Consider the following 16,980-nt stretch of genomic DNA (forward strand, 5'->3'; position numbering starts at 1 on the left):
CTGTTAAACCACTCTGAACCCTAGCTTTCTTATCTATAAAAAGGGAACAACTTCAGAATCAAGCAAGATGGAGGAATTAGAAAATCTATCAGCACCATCACCTAGAAATTCTGGATAAAATATGAAACACACACACACACACACACACACACACACACACACACACCATGACTGAGTTCTCAAAAGGAAAGTAAAATCCCAGTGCTAGAAATAAAGAGGAAACTGAAAGCCAGAGGATGAGCTGACTGGGGCTACAGTTACTAGAAGGGGGGCTGGGAGGGAATTGGTTCTTTCAACTAAGGGCCTGCATGTTAGCCACCCAGGAACAGGAAATGAGGTCTTGGTCCTGAAGGGACGGGGAAATTAGATGAAAGGCAGCCAAAGCTGGCTCAAGAAGAAATAGAAAACCTGAACAGTTCTATAAATTATAATAATTGAACTAGAAGCTAAAAATACACATAGTGCCTAGATAATTTTATAGATGTATTCTGCCAACTCTACAGGAACTGTTTATTTATATAAACTGTCCCAGAAAATGGAAAAAGAGGGCCAATCACATTTATAAGACTAATAATCCTAAATAAAATATTAGCTCATTGAATCCAGTTGGAGTTTGTCCAAGCATGTGTATGTGTGCATGTGTGTATATGTACAAGTGTATGTATGACAAAGAAGGGTTTATTCCAGGAATGCAAGGATATTCTGCTTTAAAAGTCCATTAATGATATTTATGACTTGACATATTAAAAAGAAAAAACATAATTGTCCCAGTAAGTGCAGAGAATGCACTGGATAAAGTTTAAGACTAATTGATTATTTTTTAATCTAAAAAAAATCTAGCTAATTAAGAATAAAAAATAACTTCCAATGTCAGTACAAGGATACTAGATTTTGCTGTTTCTATTCACTTTGTGTTGGGGGTGTCTGAACTGAAGCGGTTAGAAAAAGAAGAAATAAAGCCATCACTATACATAGATGATTGATTATTTACAATGAAAATCTACAAACAGAACTAATATACCCCTTTCTGAGCCAAGATGAATATGCAAACGTCAATATGCCCATACCACGGCAATAAACAAACAGGAGATTTTGTTTTAAGAAAATACCATTTGTTGCAACACATGGATGGACTTAGAGGGTATTATGCCAAGTGAAAGAAGTCAAACAGAGAAAGATAAATACCATATGATCTCACTTATAGGTGAAATCTAAAGAACAGAATAAACGAACAAATAAAACAGAAAAAATAGGAAATACCGTTTGTAATAACAACAAAATCTATAAGATAATTAGGAATAAATATAACAAAACATATGCATAATTTTATGGAGAAAATTATAAGGCTTTATTGGAGAACATTTTGAAAAAGAAGACATAAAAGAATGAAGAGATATGCCATGCTCATGAAGAGGAAAATTCAATATAAAGCTGGTAATTTTTCTCAAGTCCATAAATTCAGTACAATTCTAATCAAAACCCCAATAAGATATTTTATGGAACTTTACAAGCTGTTCTTAAAATTCTTATAGGAGAGTGAATGGCCAAGAAAAGCCAAAACAAGTTGGAAGTGGGAGAAAACCAGAGTGCTTGCCTTACCATACATCACAACTTTATTCTAAAGCTAGAGTGATTAAAGCAGCATGGTCCTGGCACCTGGGCAATAAATAAACCATCGGTACAGAACAGAACTTCTTGGATTCAGACCCTTAACGATATGAGAACTTAGTACGTCACAAAAGTGATCTAAATCAATGGGAAAGGATGTACTATTTGTGAAATTGATTGGGTTAATTGGTATCCAAACGGGAAAAAAATAGATCTCTACATTACAACAGACCAAAAAATAACTTTCAGATGGCTTAAATGTGTGAAAGACAAAACTTAAAACTGTTCAAAAAAATATATAAGGTAAAATATTGATGATATCAGAGTAGGGAAGGATTTCTTAAACAAGATACAAAAAGCACAAACACTAAAAGGAAAGATTGACACAAATGACTACATTTTAAAAAGTTTTTAAACTTCTGTAAGACAACAGACATCTTAACAACATAAAAAGACAAGCTACAGACTGGGAAAATATTTACAACCTATATGATCAATGAAGGATTGGTATCCAGGATTTACAAAGAACCCTTGCAGATCAATAAGAAAAGGACAGGCAAGAGAAAAATGAGCAAAAATTATGACAGGCTAGACACCAAAGAGGACGAGGAATGGAAAATAACTTCCAATGTCAATACAATGATACTAGTTGTAACTGTTTCTATTCACCAAATGGCCAATAAACATATGGAAAGATTCTCAACTTCGCTGGTAATGTAGAAATGCAAATCAAAACCATGAGAAACTACACATACTGAATAAGCAAAATTAAAATAACTCTGATAACACCAACAGGAAGTCATACATTTGTGTTGAAGTGTGAACAGCTATAACAAATTAGAAGTTTAGCAATACTTAACAATGAAAGTGCACACACCCTAATACTCAGAAACGTTTCTTCTAGATGTGTTCCTCAGGAGAACATTTCTGCATGTGCAAAAAGGGGCAAGGAGAAGAATGGGTGTTGCAGTATGGTTTGATTGTCAAGTAAAGGTGGAAACAAGATAATCTGTCCTTAAGGTAAAGGAATGGATAAATAAAACATGGTTTAGTCTTATAATGGATTGCTACATGGCAGTCAAATGAATTATAGCCATATTTACCAACACAATGAGGAAACAAGGTTGCAAAAACAGATGTTGTATGATATCATTTACGCAAGTGTTAAATTACACAAATCAATGATACACATTTAGGAAAACAACATATTTGTTAAAAGTACAAAATGTGTGTGGGAATAATCCCCAACAACTTCAGGATGATAATTACACCAAGAAAGGAGATTGATGGGATAGGCTTTAGCCATATGTGTAATGTAATGCTTTGTTTATTTTTGAAGAAAAAGAAAACAAAAGAGATGATACAAAAGTGGGGTGTTGCTTAATTGGATCGCTGTGATGATTAAATGAGCTAGTAAATGGAAAAGTGCTAAGTGAAAGTTATTAGGTTGGTGCAAAAGTCATTGCGTTTTAAAGGGTTAAAATAATTGCAAAAACCACAATTACTTTTGCACCTATCTGATAATCGTTCATCTCTTTAGAAGAGTACAATATTGGCTATGGAAGTGGAGAGATGTGCCATCCCTACCTACTCTTTCCACTTTATGTGAAGTCTCACTCCTCCTACTTATTGTACCTGTTAATCTTAGGTAAGTTACTTTACTGCCCTGTGCCTCAATTTCCTCATCTATACAATGCACATATTAAAAGTGTCTATCTCATAGCATTGTTGTGGGAGTTAAATAAGTGAAAGTGCTTAGAACAGTGCGGAGCTTGGAGCAGCTGCTCTAGAAGACTGGAGCTGACGGTGACGGTGCTACTGTTACTGTTGTTATCACTTCCAGCTGCATAGAATTTCTTTTTAAATCTCAACTTTTAAAATCTCCTAAGAACCTCACTTGGCAATGAAAGTGCCCAGTATCCAAGAAGACCCAGACTCCGCCTTCAAGGAACTAAACGAAGAATTGCAAACTCACATTCCTGCAAGGCCCAGGTAAGGCTGTAACAGGCGGAGCTCCCTCCCCATCTAAACGGGCATCCGTTCCTGGAAGGGTGTTGCCACGTAGGAATTCGGAGCTAGCACTGCCACGGGGGGGGGGGGGGGGGGGGGGGGGGGGGAATTAACAGAAACGATAAATCCCAATTTTCTTTAAAATCATTCCGTTTTTTTAAGTGTTGCAATTAATTCCAAAAGATAATAAAAGCACGTTGTGAACCAAATGAAATACGTGAGTGGGTGGGTTGCCAGTTTTTGAGCCCTAAGATGGAAGCTGGCAGAGACAGACGCATGCGCAGACCTTGACAATGCAACGTAATTAGAGCTGTAAGAAAGGTGAGTAACGGAGCAGTGAGAGGGTGGTGGGTTGAAGATGACAGCAAGTTCTTTGTCAGCATGTACAGTCTGTCACCCCTCTCCTTGAGTCTGCGCTGGCCCTGTGACCTGTCTGGACCAACAGAATGTGGCAGGAATGACTGTACTTTGTGGCGTTGGGCCTTAGGAGATCTGTAGCCTCCCCTTTTGCCCCTCGGAACCCAGTCACCATGCTGGGAGGAAGCTCAGCAGCCCCGGAAGAGACCCACGTGAAGCAGAACTGAGGCCCCACCTGACAGCCCATGTCAGCTGCTCGTCCAGTGTGAGAGGCCATTTGGAAGCATCCACCCGCCCCGAGCCGCTGAATGAAGAACGGCCAGCAACCTGCAGAATTCATTGTGAGCAACAGTACACTTCTGGTTTAAGACACCACATATTAGGGTGGCTTGTAGAATAGCAGTAGATCACCAACATGGGCCATATTAGGGGGGAAAAAGAGGTCATATTTTACCTACAAGAACTGGGATTTAAGCTTTGAGATAATTTTTGAAAAAAGCATACTTTGGCTTTAAAAAAAAATTGTGTTGGGCTGGCCCGGCGGCTCAGGCGGTTAGAGCTCCGTGCTCCTAACTCCGAAGGCTGCCGGTGCGATTCCCACATGGGCCAGTGGGCTCTCAACCACAAGGTTGCCAGTTCAATTCCTCAAGTCCCGCAAGGGATGGTGGGCAACGCCCCTTGCAACTAAGATTGAACACGGCACCTTGAGCTGAGCTGCCTCCCAGATGGCTCAGTTGGTTGGAGCGCGGGCTCTCAACCAGAAGGGTGCCGGTTCGATTCCTCGAGTCCCGCAAGGGATGGTGAGCAGCGCTCCCTGCAACTAGAAAACGGCAACTGGACCTGGAGCTGAGCTGCGCCCTCCACAACTAAGACTGAAAACAACTTGAAGCTGAACGGCACCCTCCACAACTAAGATTGAAAGGACAACAACTTGACTTAGAAAAAAGGCTTGGAGGTACACACTAAGGTCCCCAATAAGGTCCTGTTAAAAAAAAATTTGTGGTAGGAGGAGTATGGTGAGTGGTTAACTTTCCAGGTGGAGGGGAAAGCATGTACGTAGCATGGATAATGAAAAATGTGATGCAGTCAAGGATCCCCAAATAAGTCAGTTTTGCCAATTGGGGCTCAAAGCGCAAAGATGGATGGACAGAATGGGAGATAATAACTTCTAACGTTTCTTGAGCACTTACTGTGTGCCAGGCACTGTGACAGATGCTTCACAAAATCATAGAAATCAGGAATCCTCACAACATTGCTATCTCATTTTATACACAAGAAAGTTGTGGTCCAGAGAGGTTAGGAAACTTGCCAAAGATCACACAGCCAACAAGTGTCAGAGCCAAGATCTGAAGCAGCTCTGTAGAGCCTGCGCTGTAGAGATACTACAGCTTCATATCCTGAGTCAGATCCTGACGGGCCTGTGTGCCAGGTGAACAAGTGGGGATTGTGCCTGATGGGGAGAGGCAGCCACCAAGGAATTGTGAGCCGGAGAGGGAGAGGTGCTGATTTTCACTTCAGAAGCATCCTTCTAGTGGCAGAGGTGGCAGAACTAGAAGCCAAAGATGATGAAGGACACATTCCCAAAGGTCCAGGTGGGGACACCAGAGCAGTGCCGCCTTCCTTCCTCGTGGGGACTGGCCAAGTGGCCGAGACTGGGAGTTAGGTTCAGAGACAAAACCAGAATACAAGTTCTTTCTGAAGCACTTATGGTAGAGCACTGAAAGCTGTGTCACCACCTGGCAAGGAAAACGGGGTTCAAATCCAGAGTCCAAAGGTCCAGAGACGAGACTTGGGTTGGGGTCATAAGGCCGAGAATTGGGAGCTGGAAAGAGGCAAGATCAGGGTAGTCGGCCAAGACCGGCCAAGAGAGGTCCTGAGCAACGGCTGCAAACTCTGAGAAAAGTGCTTGTGGTTCACCTCTGTGAAACTGGTGAGCACAGGGTGTCCGAGGCTGAGGAAAAGGCCAGAGGTAGGTTGGCAGGGGTGGCAGCAGGGCTGGAGGGACTCAGAGGTGGTCATAAGCTGGCAGGTAAATCTCTCGACTTGGTCATTGGAACCCAGGGAAGAGCAAGCGTGGGACCTGGGGCCCTTCCAGGTTCCTGGTTGGGCAGGTGAGTGGTTGGTGTCTCTAACTACTGAAACCACAACAGTGGAATAGGAGCAGGTTAGGAAGAAAAGATGAATTCAGCTTTGGGAATATTCAGTGCTTTCTTGGTAAATTTAAATCAAAACATTAATTTTTAAACAACCGGGGACATTGAAATGGAGAGATTTGTGAGACACATATCTGGCAGTGAAGGTCAAGAAAGAAATCTGGGCTAGAAATACACGTTTAAGAGGAAGCAGCATAGTGATGGAGATGAGGATACCCAAGAGAAGTGTGCAGAGGAGAGAAGGGAGCCTAGAGCAAGTATGCAGAAGTAGCCTGAGAAAGGTCAGCCAGAGAGGTAGGAAGAACAAGAGGCGGGGAGAGAGTAATTTCACAAAAATCAACAGAGAAAAGTGATGCAAAGGGCAGTCAACAGGATCAAATGCTCCAGAGAAGAAAAACAAAATGAAGATGAAAAATGCGCATTCAATTTGGCAATGAGAAGATCCAGCTGCGGTTACCTTGGTGCGAGCAGGGTCAGTGCGAGGGTGGGAGGGTGGCGCTGGCTGACTAGAATTGAGGAGGTGCCTTGTTTACCCATTGCTGTGTGACAAAGCGCCCCACACCTCAGCGGCTTACGCGCAATAACCATACATTGACTCCCAGGGACCCTGAGGGTTAGGTATTGGGGCAGGGCACAGCTGGGATCACTTGTCTCTGCTCCCCAATGTCTGGGGACTGAGCTGGAGGTGACTAGATGGCTGGGAGCTGAAACCATCTGACGGCTTGTTCGCTCGCAGGTCTGGCAGCTGGTGCTGGCAGTTGGTTCAAACCCTGGCGGAGGCTGTGGGCTACTACCCCTGCACGACAAGATGGGAGGTTCCTGGGGGGCGAGCCTCCTGAGGGAAAGAGAGAGAACCCTGACATTTGAGGGGCCCAGGACAAGAGTACAAATAAAGAATATGAAATTGCAGGAATTCAATCTGCCTGCTCAGGTTGTAGATTTGCTAAAACAAGCCAGAAATTTATTTTACCAAATCTACAACTTGAACAGGTCAGATAAAATCCACGTAATTTCATCAACTTAATTACTGATCAAAACAATGGAGACGTATGTGGCTCCTCTTTGTACTTTCCCCCCAGTTTTTACAAATTGAAGTAGATTCCTCCCTTGAAGATACTCTTTCTTTTTTATTTGCAGCTTTATTTCTTTGAATTCCACATTCGTACCATAGTTTCTGTTTCTGTTGTTATCACAATGTGTACTCATTCTCAATGATCTAGGATTTAAAAATAAAATATAATTGTAGCCAAAGTTTATAAAAACATAATGTATTTCCACCGAAATGTGTATATGTAAAAAACCAAAATCACTTTAATGTTTACCAAAGTTATTTTCTTCTAAAATATTCAAAATTATCTGTTGAAAAAGACAAGAACACATTATAATTAATAAATATTTATATTTAAAATCAAACTAATTTAAATAAAGTTGGGTTTCCTGTTTACTTTAAAAAAACTTTACAAAATAGCTTTATAGAGATCAACTATTCATAATCTAGTATCCAATGTCCATCCACTTACCAATATAGAAAAATCAATATTGTACTTCACAAAGTTTATGTCTAGACCTACAGGCATACAAATTTAACAGTAATAAGAATTATTTATATTGCAAAATGTTCCTCAACTGTCGTTTGCCACTATTATGACTGCAATCACAACAATCAATACTCCTAGAACATAAATCAATATTTCTAGAACAGAAAGAGAAGCAAGAAAAATAGATACTCACCACTACTGGGAAGCGGTACTTTATCATGCTATTGGAGAGGTAATATTTGACAAAGTAATTAAGTTGTATTTTCTTTTACCTGAGTGCTTCTACTGCTTAAATCCTCCGTATACTCCAAAACGGTGTGTGACTGGGAATCTGGCAGATGCACAACCTCAGCTTTCACAGGATCCGGATGCTGTCATCTTTTGTTCCCAGGATACAGGGCAAGAGATTGCAGAAGTATTTCTCTGGGACCTGAACGATGTTAATTATGAGAGTGGATGTTCAGGGTTTCATGTTGTGTTGTGCTAGCACGAAGGGCTGGATCTCAAGTGACAGAGATGCCCAGGTGTCATTTCATAAATGCTGTGTGGGGCACAGCAGGGCCCCTGTGGTCCAGATCTGAATATGACACTGTTTGTGGGAGAAGATCATGACTCAGTTTTGAATCAGCTAAGTCTGTGGTACCTTTGAGACACCCAAGTAAGGATGCCAGGTAGGCAGTCAGATACACAGTCTGGGTTTCAGACGAAGATGTAGCTGTGAGAGTGGTCACCTGGTAGCAACTGAAGCCATGGGTTCGGTGTGATCCCCTAGAGGGGTCGTGTAGCATGCAGAGAGGAGAGCTTTGGGACTCAACCCTTGAGGAATTCCAGGATGGCCGGACAGAGTAGGATGAGCAAGGAGCAGCCAAAGGGAGAGGAAGGAAACCAGAAGAGAGCTCAGTCCTGGAAGAGAAAGAAAGACAGCGTTTCAAGAAAGAATTGGTCAACGACGTTAAATATTGGTAGGAGTTCAAGTAGGGGAAAACTTTTTAAAAATGGATTTAATGACATGCAGGTCATTGCAAAAGCATTTGAATTGCATGGGAGAGGCGGACACCAGCCTGAAAGAGCTGAGGAGTGAGTGGAAGTGAGGGAATAGAGAATTGTTTCCTAACTATTTATTATAAAAAGTTTCAAACATACAGAAAAGTTGGAACTATAGTACAATTACCATTTATATATCCACCATTTACTTAGATTTAACAAATATCGTTTATACATACATACAAATATTTATGTATTTGTACATAGTGTTTGAACCAGGTGAAAATTTAGGAAATCATGATGCTTCACACTTTAACACTTCAACATATATCACCTAAAAGTAAGAACTTCCTCCTACATAAGCACGGTGCCCTGATGCCCCGATCGCAGCCAAGAAAATAAGAACTGGTCCCTCATATTATCCATATGCAGAATATACTCAAGTTCTTCCCAGTTAGCCACCAAATGTCTCTTACAGGTCTGTTCAAACCAGGATCTAATCAGGCACCTGCACTGTGTATGTGAGACAGAGGCTGGATGAGGCAACTGAGAGGTACAGGGAGCAGCCGGAGGAAGAAAGGAGGTGGAGGAAGGGAGGGTTTTGCTTCTGTTTTGTTTTGAGAGGGAGAGGTTGCAGATTCAAGAGGGAAAAGGGGCTAATTGAGGAAATGAGATGCAAAACACAGCTAGAGAGACTAGTCTTGGACAGGAGGAGGCAGCTCCTCTACTCTAGTGGTTCTCAAAGTGGGGTGACCAGGCCAGAAGCATCAAGCACCACCTGGAAACTAGTCACAAATGAAAATTCCAGTCTCCTTTCTCCCACCTTGACCTACTGAATCAGAAACATACTTTTACACACTTTCCAGTCAATCCTGAGGCACACAGAGTTGGAGAACCATTGCCCTACTCTATCTCGCCTGAGGAACAAGGAGCCGGTGGGCACAGGTGCAGCGTGGACTTCGTAATAGGCAGTAGAGGGCGCTCACCTCCAATGGCTTCAGTTTTCTCTGTGACATAAGAGCTAGATGTCAGTTGAGTCAGGTGAGAGACAGAAAGAGCCGCACAGGTTCTGGGATGGGGGAGTTTAAGGTCGCCAATGAACGTCACGGTGGGGTGGGATCACTCAGCAATGCGGGGCGTCCTTGGGGTCAGACCATGACTGAGCAGTGCTGACCGTGTCCTGGTGTGACATCCTCCAACACGTCTCAGCTCTGAGAGTAAAATCCCGAACAACTCACTGGGCGCATCTGGCATTGAGGTTATGCCAGATAGGGGCCAAAGATGAAAATATAGAGAAGCAAGTTTCGGATATTGTCAAGAGAATTGTTGAGATGAAGGGCCATGCAGTTGAAGCTGGATAAGGAGGGGCTGACGGGTTGCACACAGGGACACACCATGGATCTGGAGGTCCCGGGAGACTGAAAGTGGTTGTGAGAGGAGTAGACAGAGTGATGGATGGAAGGTTAGGGAATGGGGGCTGAGACAGGCTGCTTGAACGAGTGATTCTTGAAGGTGGGGTGGGGGTTGCTTCAGATTGCAAGGTCACAAAGAAAATAGGTGCATGGTTTGGAATGGAAAGCATCCAGGGGATGAAGTCACCAAGTGGTTGGGAGGTCAGGTGAGGGACGGGTCCTCCGTGTGGACAATGAGATGGGAAGACAGAGATAGCCTGTGGGTGCCCACATCCCCCTGAGCGAGGTGGAGAGGACTGGCAGGTGGCAGAAAGTACCACAGAGGAAGGAAGAGGGCAATTCAGCCCAATGGCTGAGCCTTAGCGACAGAGGGTTACTTTAAACTAGAAACTGGGGCTTGGAGGAGGAGTAGTCTGGAGGCAGCAATGGGAGCAAGGAAAGCACCCTCATCTGCAAGAAAATAAACAGCTCTCATTTCAGAAGCCTGCAGAGGAGGCAGTGCCCTCAAGGGAGAGTTAAATTTCAGTTAACGCTGGGAAGTGGAGGGAACGCTCCAAGAAGAAGTTGAGAATATGAGGAGATTTGCCATTTATTAGAGGGTGTGCGGGTAGCTTAGGGAGGGAGGGAGGGGCAAGTAGAGGGCTGGGTCACAGCCAGAAAGTACAGGGTGTCGTGGAGACAACAATGCCATAGGCTGGGTGGACTACGGAGTTTACATTTGCACTACTAAGTGGTACAAACTTAGGAGGGAGGCAGGCTGGGTTTCATCCAGTTAGTCTCTTGGAAGCTATAAAAAGTGGTGGTTACAGATGTGGCCTCTGGAGCAGTCCTGCCTGGATTCAAATCTGAGCCCTGTCATGCGTGAGCTCTCTATAATCTTGGGCAAGGTCTCTGAGCCTCAGTATTCTCTTCTGTAAAATGGAGATAATAGTCTTACCTCACAGGGTCGATGTGGTGATTCAATGACTTAGGGTGTTAAATGTTTACAGAACCTGGGCAGTCACCTCAGAAATGCTTGGTGGTGGCTCCCAGGCCCAGCAGAACAGCCTCTTCGCTCACTGGGCCCTGGCCTGTGCTAGGTGGGAAACACAAGTGGCAACCGCTTGGGAATGACAAGGCTGACGGGCAGTTGCAAAGGCAAGAATTATATGGAAATACCAAGGACAGCAAAGAAGATCCCGTGGAAAATGGATTCTTTCCAGCAGCAGCCAGCGGCCACCCCCTACGGCTGGGATCTGGACAAGAAAGCTCGGTTCCCCCAGACCATGGAAGTTTTCGTTGCTACACATCAGGGTCATTATGGCTTCTCTAATGGTGGTGTGTCTAGCTCTACTGCAAACATACAAGATGTCAGTGCTAGGGATGCAGAGAAACTTCTGCAAAGAAAAGCCCCAAACCTACTGACCCCCAAAAGAGGAGAGATAAAAGAAGAGTGGAATCAAGATGATTTCATGTTGAAAAAGATGGAAATACAAATATATTATATCTCTGGTTTGCTTCCACACATTACAGTGGATGACTTTATCTGCATGATATTCAAATTTTGCATTATTATGAGAGATCCTCAGAAGAATTTAAGGTCAAGCTTTACAAAGAAATTATGAAGAAGATGGGCTTTTCTGTTATTTGAAGAGGAGATCTGGGGATCTAGCATTAACATTTTTAGATATAGATGCAATTAGAAGATACAAATTACATGTCAAGGTGGCAAAGTTTCAGCTGAAGGAGGAATAGATGCCAAAAAAGAAGTGCAAAGACTACAAGAAGAAGCTGACTCTGCAACAAAAACAGTTGGGCTGGAAACCTCAGAGGAGCTGGGCCACCCCGCATACACCAGGACTGAGCTGTCACCATTAAAACTAGGTTCCAGCCTGTGGATTTTGTGGTGCTGAGAGAGATCAGAGAAGCCCTTTGAGAAGAGTGTTCTACGTTTGGACAAATCAGGACGCTCCTTCTCGGAGAGGCTTGAAGCTGGTGCGGCCTCTGTGTGTTTGAGGAACACAGAGGAAGCTGAGAATTGCCTTCAGTCCTCCATCGAAGGTGTTTTGATGGCCATGAAACCATTGCTCAAGCACGGGATGGGATGATAGGTCCTCAGGCTGAGGGAACCTCAAGAGGAAGGGAGGAAAGGCTGGGTGGGTAAGAGGCTTTCCTCAGTGTCCTCGGAAGCCAGCAGATGCTTTCGGCATCCAAATTCCGTTTCGTGCTTCAGAAGGAGTGAGACGTGGACGGCGCTTCCACCCACAACCAGATGAAACCTGGTCTCTTAACCCTCCATTCAGACCACTCTTCCCAAGTCACAGACACTCCTCAGAGGCCAAACCCGAAGGACATCAGATGTCCCAAAGGACATCGCTGAATTCATTTACATTAACTCAGGCAGTGAATTGGGGTGCGGGGAAGGGCTCATTTGTAGAAAGGTAACAACCTCACATTTTGCAGTTGGGCATGTGGGGCCCAGGGACCCTTGGAATCATTGCCCCAGTTGGTTGCTAGCACATCCTCTTGCAGTTATTCAAATTTTAGTCTGGGTGCTGCTGGGAAGGGATTTTGCAGATATAATTAAAGTCTCAAATCAGTTTATCTTGAGTTAATCAAAAGAGAAGCTTTGTGGGGTGGGTTCGACTCAATTACATCCAAGGCTTTTAATAGTGGCTGGAAACGAGAAAACATACTTCTACACTCTGGGGTTTCCTTACTCACCTCAATTCTAGCAGCTGAGACTAGGTATCAGCTCTCTGCAGGCCCTGGATTAGGCCCTGTGCCTGCAGAGAAAAGAATCAGAGAGAACTCAGGAATGAGAATTCAGGCAGTGACACTTCCAAGTGAAATTATTAGAAGTCTTCAGAAAGTAAAGGAGGAAAACAAAGCTGGGACCAGAGAAAACTTCAGGCCAGTTAATTAAATCTTGGAGTAACCAGGAAACCCAGAGTTTTTTTGAAGAATGGGATAAATCTGGGGCAGCTGGATGGCTCAGTTGGTTAGAGCATGAACCCTGAACAACAGGGTTGCTGGTTTGATTCCCACATGCGCAAGTGAGCTGCGCCCTCCACAAGTAGATTGAAGATGAGCTGCTGCTGAGCTTCCAGAGGGGCGTCCAGATAGCTCAGGTGGTTAGAACGCGAGCTCTCAACGACAAGGTTGCCGGTTCAATTCCCACATGGGATGGTGGGCTGTGCCTCCTGCAACTAAGATTGAAAACGGCGACTGGACTTGGAGCTCAGCTGCGCCCTCCACCACTAGATCGAAGGACAACGACTTGGAGCTGATGGGCCCTGGAGAAACACGCTGTTCCCCAATATTCCCCAATTAAAAAAAAAAGAAAGAATGAGATACATCTGGACATGAATACCAGGAGTCATGTCAAAAGCAATTGCCAAGGGACTCAAGCACAGAGGGCATAAACACGAGCTGGTGACAATGCCCACAGATGCTGTTTTCAGCACTTACGTGGGACTATTAGTGAAGCCAGCCAGAGGTGGGAGGCCCTACACGGAATACTGGGATATAAATGTGAGGATGATGTCTTCTCAGATCTTCTCTGTGCAGATGCGGGGGCCTCCCACCTCCTGACTACCAGCTCCAGGCCTGGCCCATCCATGTTCCCTTCAAGGAGTTGCTGTGCCTCCCTCTCCTACACGTGAGCTATATTGAGAATCCTCAGGCACCCGGATGAGAGCCCTGGACCCTGAGTACTCCATGGTCATCTCCGTAGCTGTGTCCTGGGTCTCTCCCACCAGACGCCATCTCCCAGCAGCAGTGTCCGCCTCCTCTGACTCTGATCCAGGTTCTGAACTTAAAGATAAGTTGAAACCTGATCTTAATTCTATTTGAGAGACAATAGGATATAGCAGTTCCATATACTTATGACTCCTTCCCTTCCCCAAACCCAATGTAATATATATCCAAAAGCACATGTTAAAATATACAAAACAGAATTTGACAAAATTAAGTGAAAAATAAATTTAAATCTACATTCACAGTGGAAGAAATGGCATACCCTTTCCAATGGCATACCCTTTCCAAGAGGAAAAAAAACCAAGGTAAGATCAGTAAGGACACAGAACAACTGAAGAACAATTAACGTGACCTATTTGACAAATATAGAACATGACCCCCAACAGCAAGAGAATCCACGTTTTTTGTACATCAAATTTTATTTCCCAAAATTACACCATGCCATATCACAGAAGAAGCTTCAAAAAAAGTCAAATGGTTGAAACTATTCAGTATATGTTCTCAGAAAGGTAGAAATCAACAATAAAATGATAAGAAAATATTAAACTGTTTAGATATCAAGAAATATTTCTAAATAATCCTTGGATTAAGGAAAATACAATAGAAATTAGAAAATCTTTTGACTGCATAATAATAGAAAGAGATAAGGCATAGCAAAACTTGTTAGATACAACTAAACAGTGTTTAGAGGGAGATTTATATCATTAAATCCGTATGTTAGAAAAGGAGACAGGACTAAAAACCAGTGACTTGAGAGTCACCTGGAGACACTAGTAAAAGGTTAGCATCTCAAACTCAAACACAGCAACTAGGAGAAACAATAAAGAGATGACATCAATAAAATAGAAAAAGAAAAGTTCAATGAACAAATTCAACCAAGTGGACAAAAGGCAGTTCCTGGAAAGACGTAAACAGTCAATATGTGGCAGTTACATTATTGTCACTCAAGAAAGCCTTACAGACAGAGGATGTAGACACTCACCCTGGAGCAGGCTGGTCCAGCAACTCTGCAGATCGCACCTGAGTGGGGTGAGATGGGAACTGGGCTCAGGGAGTTGAGGGTAAAGGCTGTGTGTGTGTTGTGTACACTCTCCTGTGCAGTGGCACAGCAGGCAGGGAGCGGTGGGAAGAGGCTGGTGGGGGGGGGAATCTTGTCATTAACATGATTACAGCAAACTAACATTTCATGAGAGATCTAGTGATTCTCAACCTTTTTAATACTTGGGACCCCTTTGGCAGACTGGTGAAGTCTATGGAGTCTCAAAATATTTTTCAACAGCATAAAATAAAACACAGGGATTATAAAAGGAAACAATTACAGTGAAGTACAATTATCAAAATAAAAAACAAATGTGTGATGATAAGATCTAGTGGTGGTCTAACCATGACCATAACCACAAAGTAATGATGAACACATATGACATCTTGAAATTTCTGCAACTGGAAGGTGATACAAAAAGTCTGATTTCTATTGGTGACAGTCACAGGTACTGCTAATACTGCTGTGGTTTGTTGACTGCATTTAGTATTGGAGGAAATGCTAAATTTCAGTTTGGGGTTAGTGGAAATAAAATGTAATTTTCCCCCGTCCTCATTCACAGGTCCCCTGGGGTCCTGGGTAAGAGCCCTGCAGTAGAGCCAGCGATGTGTCAGAGTTAAAAGGGAGCCAGGTCCGGAGAACAAGCCGCTTCCTGCCCACAAGCCTTCTGAGCCCTGGTGCCTGCTACCTAGACCCTGACCTGTCCCGGCTTGTCCTTTTCCAAAACCTGCTTGTGCAGCTTTTCTTTCAGTTCTGTAAATATTCTTCCAATAATTTACTCTTACTTTGTAATTTGTTATTTCTCTACAGCCAGCCGCTTCCTCAGCTTCATGACTCCCAGCCTAGAGTCATGGAACAAAGGGTGACTGTGGGCACAGAAGGTTCAAGCCTCTGAGTGGCTGTGTGGTGTTGGGCTCATTATTTATTCAAGCATATGAAACGGGAAGAAGAGCTCCACAGAGGGCAGGTGTGTGAATTCAGCGAGATGAAATAGCTGCTCTGTGTATGAGATCGGGGCTTTGAGTTTTTCTCTGCTGCATCCACAGTGCCTATCACAGAACACAGTGCCTATCACAGAAATATATCTTAGTTTCATGAATACTGTATCTGAAAACACTCCGTACACTCTAAAATGCAACATGAATTACTCTATCCATTATTCCCAGGAGGAAGAGAGCTGATCTCTATTCTCAACTTTTTGTCTTGGTCTTGCTTTCTCCTTTCCTTGAACCTTTGACCTAAATCTGTTGGAACCTAGCCAATTTGCCTGCTTCCCCTAACGCCTGCTTTTCTGAAATCCACCCTTATTAAGTGGAGGGTGGGTAGGTCTATATTGATAGGACGGGAAGAAAGGAGGATGTCCCTTATTTCTTCTGTCCTCTGAGTACATGTCCACATTCAATAGTTTGAAAATTATACTGAGATGGGCACCCCTATATTATGCAGAAACAGAGCTGTCGAACACTGAGTAAATGTTTCCCAGAGAGCACAGTTAAGAAATAACTCAGGGCAAGCCCGGGGTACAGATGTGGACAAATAGAGGGAAATGATTTTTCTTTAAAGGACAGCGATCCCTGAACAGCGTGGGGCGCTGTTACAATCCATAAGACACCTCCAAGTCCTTCCGGTATGACACTAGGTAAGAACAGATACAGGCACCGTTCTTAGAGATTAGCAAAGGGAAGAAGGATATTGACACAGCCCCGTCCTAAGGAGTGATCCCAGATGTTTCTGGGTCGGTGAGGCCCGTGTGTCTGCCATCAACAAAAGGAAAGAAGTGAGGGAGAGTTGAGGAGCAGTCATGCTCGCCAGAAGTTGAGTTTCAGCCTGGGTGTCCCAAGGTCCCACCTAAGCCGCAGGACGGAGGGATTTCAGGCTGAATGAAGAGTTCCTCGGTGTTTCAGCGTGAAGGGGACATGGAAGAAGCCTCGCAGCCTTCGGGAGCAAGAAAGGCAGCGGATGGCGAGCGAACTCCATCCCCCGGTCGATGCTGCCCCCTGGAGGTCTGTAGAGGTATCGCGATTCCCTTTCAAGCTATGCTGTCTCCTTTTCAACCCAACCGGAGGGACTGCTGGGTCAGAGAATTCCTTTGGATCCCCGGGCGGAGTTCAATGCCCCCGAAAACTGTGTGCTCCAATTTG

At 43.8% G+C, this 16,980-nt stretch overlaps 1 pseudogene; it reads left to right on the plus strand.

Moving 5' to 3' along the window:
* Positions 1–6,542: 6,542 nt before the first annotated feature.
* On the plus strand, positions 6,543–12,283 carry LOC117018641 (HIV Tat-specific factor 1 homolog; annotated as a pseudogene).
* The last annotated feature ends 4,697 nt before the right edge of the window (positions 12,284–16,980 follow it).

This window comes from Rhinolophus ferrumequinum, chromosome 3 (genome assembly GCF_004115265.2).
Source record: "Rhinolophus ferrumequinum isolate MPI-CBG mRhiFer1 chromosome 3, mRhiFer1_v1.p, whole genome shotgun sequence".
Taxonomy (NCBI): Eukaryota; Metazoa; Chordata; class Mammalia; order Chiroptera; family Rhinolophidae; genus Rhinolophus; species Rhinolophus ferrumequinum.